This window comes from Rhinolophus ferrumequinum, chromosome 2, assembly GCF_004115265.2.
Source record: "Rhinolophus ferrumequinum isolate MPI-CBG mRhiFer1 chromosome 2, mRhiFer1_v1.p, whole genome shotgun sequence".
NCBI classification, from domain to species: domain Eukaryota; kingdom Metazoa; phylum Chordata; class Mammalia; order Chiroptera; family Rhinolophidae; genus Rhinolophus; species Rhinolophus ferrumequinum.
The window spans coordinates 8,520,681-8,525,974 of NC_046285.1; the positions used below are offsets into that span (position 1 = coordinate 8,520,681).

General features: G+C 36.1%; 1 pseudogene; it reads right to left on the reverse strand.

Moving 5' to 3' along the window:
- Window positions 1-4,423: 4,423 nt before the first annotated feature.
- Window positions 4,424-5,294, reverse strand: part of LOC117038659 (translationally-controlled tumor protein-like) — a 2,393-nt pseudogene continuing 1,522 nt past the window's right edge.

The window sequence follows — 5,294 nt, forward strand, 5'->3', positions numbered from 1 at the left end:
TGGCCCCCCACCCTTCCTTACATACCCTTCAGCCTTCATGTTACCTGTTGTCACATTAGTTTTCTTTTCTTTGTTGACTTTATTCAATTATTCGTCCAATTAATTGTATAGACAATTTTGAGGGCCTAATATTTGCCTGCAACTCAAAGACATAATTCCAGTCTCGAGATGTTCATAGTCCAGAGCATGATGTTGAGTAATGGATTGGAGAGTTAAGGTGTGGGGAAGCAAGAGCGGTTGATGACCCTAGAAGGACAGAGGACTTTATCAGCACACAGGAGCAGTTAACCCAATCTGAAATGAAAGGTTGCAAGAAAATGGTGACTTAGATCTTGAGATTGCAGAGAGAACAGGAAGGACATTCCAGAGAGATGGAGCCAGGACAAATGCTTGGGGCCATGACAAATATGGTCTGCTACACAAACTACAGAGTTTGGCACTAAGAAGAAATAGCAAAACAAGCAAAGTCATTACTAGCAGCAAAGTAAAAGACTAGACTATTATTGTGACAGTTTTCTCAGACAAATTATATAGAGGTCTGGAATTCCTCCCAATATGTACGTCGAATCAAAATACATTAGTCAAATGTTTAGACCCTTTCATTTCTGTACCTAGGTTAAGAACTATAATATAATGGTTTTCTGAGACTAGAACATATTAGCCAATGTTTCTGCAACAAGTATCTTCCCTGATGTGAACAGATTTAGCACATAGTTTAGTGCTTGTCAACTGAAAATAAAATTATTAAATTATTTCTTGCATAATGTGATTGCCTGTGGTTGAGAGGACACAGAAAGATTAGCACGGGCATGGTTTTCCACATAAGACAAATGTTGTTTTCAGACTCAGTGCAGAATGTCTTCTTCAAGGCAAATTTTGTCCTTGGCTAATTCCTCCCTGCAGATAGATAGATATTCCTTCCTCTCCCACTTAACTCTCCATCTTAAATCATCTCTTCTTTCAGGAAGAGTCCCATGAACAAAACTCAGTATGTTTTTAGCAGCTTATTCATTTTTCAACAAGAAAAAAGAGCATCATTTTCTATGAATGTTTATTGCACATGTGCAGTTTGTCAAGAATTGTGGACCAAGTAGAGAGATGGAAGAGATGATGAAATTAAGAAATTGTTGCCTCAAATTAGTTCTTTCTTTAAAAAAAAAAAAGTTCTTAAACTTTTGGTCCTTGAGACGAATTTAAGATTTTCAGTGAATGTTTCTTTAGAGCAAGTTTTTACAACTTTTATTTGTACCATAGACCTTAAGACAGCCTGGTGATACCTATACCCTTTCTCAAAGTAATGTTTTTAAGTGCACAAAATAAAATACACATGATAAATAGATAATTATATAGAAATACAATTAGCAGAATGTCTTTAAATGTTGTGACATGAGTCTTTATTAACACATTAAATAATAAGATCCAACTGCAAGTTTAGGATCTATCATATTTTGAAACAGTGATGAGTATAAAGGATGTTTTCAAGATATATACAACAATTATAATGTGATAGGAAAATGACTCGTCTTGCTCTTAGTGTCAGACTCACAGGAACAGTTAATAATTACTATAATTTGAAATCTACATTCATAATTGGGGGAAATGCTAGAGGTTCACAAAAATTTTTTACAAGAATTTTCCTTCATCAAGCCCATGGACTGCTGAATTTTATCCCTGGGCCCAGGGACAGAACCTTGTTTTACAGGAGCCTGGGGTCAATACATTGACTCCATTTCTACTGTTAATATGAAGATCAGCATGATGAGACCCGTCCCTCCATGAGAAGGCAAGGAGGGAAATCTCCATTTCCAGTTAGGAGATATGAAAAGGAAGGGGAGGTCTACCATTGTCTTGTCCATTTAAGATGCTTCACTGTAAACTTGTTCCACACTCCTTCCTTCATCCTTTATAATTTCAGAATTTATTTAAAAAAAAAGCTTTAGTCCACAGACAGCCCAGAAAAACAAAACAACCACGAGTGTGCCAGAGGAAGCTTGAGCCCCAGCTTCATCTCCTGCACGCTCTTGGTAAGTCCCTTAACTTTGATCCTTGGCTCACTCACCATAAGACAGGCACAGTAATACCAACCCAGCAGTGTTATGGTGAAAGTTAAATGTGACAACATCACTGAAAATACATGGTAAGCTATGAAGAGCTGTGCAAACACTCTATATATTCCTAGAGTACTGCGTCTCCTTTGTCTTTTTTTTCACTATTGTACAAGACCCTGGGGCCAGAGAAAGGCAAAGTTAGTGACAGTGCATTAAGGAAGAAGTGCCCCTGGTTAGAGACTAGTATAGAGCATGAAGAAAATAGTTTCCTTTTGCACCTGGAGGAACTCACAGCTTCTTTCCTTGCTACTTTGTGGCTGTATAAACCTACTCTACCCCACCAGCCTCACTGAAAAGAACACAAAAACTTTCCCAAGGTTGCTTTAACCAACAACATATTCATCTATCCACCCACAAATAGTTACGAAAGAATATTAGAAATAGCTTTGCAGGTGCCAACGAAGGAATTGTAGAGCCATCGGGTAAAACAATGGCCTATCTGTTGTGAAGCAAATATTTAAACCTACAAATACTTGTGGGCATACTTATTAAGTCCCAGTGCACATTTCTTAGTCTTTAGCCTACAACCTGCCAAACACTTCTAACACTGAAACCATATCTCATATTATGTGAATGGTTATTATTTTAAGGTTTATATGTACCTTTAAAAGAAACACACTGAAGTATTTTGGGATGAAATGATATAAAGCATAGATGAAATGAGATTGACCACAAAAGAAACCATCAACAAAATGAAAAGAAAACCTAATGAATAGGAGAAGATATTCGCCAATGATACATCTGATAAGGAGTTAATACCCAAAATTTATAAAGAATCCATGCAACTCAACACCAAAAAAGCAAAGAATCCAATTAAAAAATAGTCAGAGGACCTGAATAGACATTTCTACAAAGAGGACATACGGATGGCCAATAGACATATGAAAAGATGCTCAACCTCACTAATCATCAAAGAAATGCAAATTAAAACCACAATAAGATATCATCTCATCCCTGTCACAATGGCTATGATCAATAAATCAATAAACAACAAGTGTTGGAGAGGCAGTGGAGAAAAGGAACCCTCATGCACTGTTGGTGGGATTGCACATTGGTGCAGCCGCTATGGAAAACAGTATGGAGGTTCCTCAAATGATTAAAGATAGAACTACCTTATAACTGAGCAACTCAACCATAAAAAGTAATGAAATCTTACCCTGTGTGACAACATGGATGGACTTAGAGGGTAATGCTAAGTGAAGTAAGTGAGACAGAGAAAGACAAATACCATATGATCTCACTTATATGTGGAATCTAAATAACAAAATAAACTAACAAACAAAACAGAAACAGACTCATAGATACAGAGAACAAACTGATGGTTGCCAGATTGTAAGGGGGTTTGGAGGCTGGGTAAAAAAAGCGAAGGGATTAAGAAGTACAAATTGGCAGTTACAAAATAGTCATGGAGATGTCAAATACAGCATAGGGAATATAGCCAATAATATTGTAATAACTATGTATGGTGCCAGATGTGTACTAGACTAATCGAGGGGATCGCTTTGTAAATTATATAAATGTCTAATCACTTTGCTGTACACCTGAAGCTAATATAAAATAATAATGAATGTCAACTGTAATTGAAAAACAAAAAAAATTAAAAACACAACTAGTACCAATGCAACTTAAAAAAGAAAGTATTTTTCCGTAAATGTCAGTAACTGTGGCCATTTGTCAGATACAGAATAAGTGATACAACAAATAAAAACAGCAAGAAACAAATGAGATTGGTCACTTGTTGATATTTGTTGAAGCTGCCTGACAGGTGCACAGGGTTTTATTATACTATTCTTTCTACCTTTGTATATGTTTGATTTTTTCCATCATGAATATATTTAGAAGTTTTACCTGTCCAAAGGGAAAAATAAAGGTCAAGGACACTATATGAAGAAAGAAATGTTCCTGGTTAGAAACCCATTCATGTTAAGTAAGTGCAAACAAATTCAAGTGAATTAGTATATCAGAAAATTTAGATTCTGTCTGGTTCATCCCGAGAGATGATGGGTGCTATACACCCTAGTTTGTCCTAAAATTTCTTTTACCAGTATCGATGCTATTATGTAATAGATGATAACAATAAACATTACATTAAGCAGAAAAACACATTTTATATATATATATAAACACATTTATATATATATATATATTTTATATATATATATATTAAAATGTGTTTTGCTGTATCTACATCTTTTTCAGCTCGATTGATCTGACTGCCAATGAGGATCTTCTCCAGTTGTATCTGTTCAAATTTTTGCTGATCTTTTCTAGTAGAAGATGAGAATAACAGTTTATTTTGAAAATGCATGGGGGTAATTAACAAGGTGATCAATTTTAAGGTATTGTGTCAAAATGTATAGTATACGTTTAAGGTAGAATTAAAATTTCTAATGGAATACGATTATTTACTGAGTGTTTTAGGGAGTCATCGTAGCTTCAATTAAACATTAAACACATACAGCAGCCTCAATACTATCAAGATATCTTTTTTTTCTTTTAGCTCCCAACTGTCTGAGTCTTTTGTTATTCTTTTGGTAAGCTCTTCCAGAGTTAACTACTTCCGTTTGTAGGTGATGAAATGTCTAAGGAATCCATGGTGCTCTGGGTGTGGTCTTTCCCTTCACTTCAAGTCAGAATTAGGACTTTTGACCTTGTTTGTAGTATTGCAGCCCCAGAAGTAGTTTTCACTGCAGCGGTTATCTGAAGACAGTCACACGCTTCATGGTAGTGGCCCATACACCAGGCTTAGCTTCTCCAGGAACTCTACACAGGATGGATTGAAACATGTATTAAACTGAGAGGCATTCTCTCCAATGGCTTTAAATGTATTTCATTTTTAGACAACCTACATGACATGTTTTTCTTCCAAAACAATGCCTCTGCTTCAAATAAATCAAGGTCAAAATAAATGAAGAGCTCAAGATAACATCAATCCCATTTTTTCTAGTCCTGGTGTGTGGATGAAAAGCAGCAGCCACTTAGGGTGATGACCGGTAATGGATCCAAATTGCCAACTGTGTTTTCCCATTTCTAAACCATCCTTAAGGAAAATCATGTATGGGGTCACACCATCCTCAGGGCAGTCCAGCAGAGCAGCCTGCCATCTGGATTCTGGTTTTCACCAATAAAGACCTGGTAGTTTTTGAAATCAGCAAGGAAGTACTTGATTTGTTCTGCAGCCCCTGT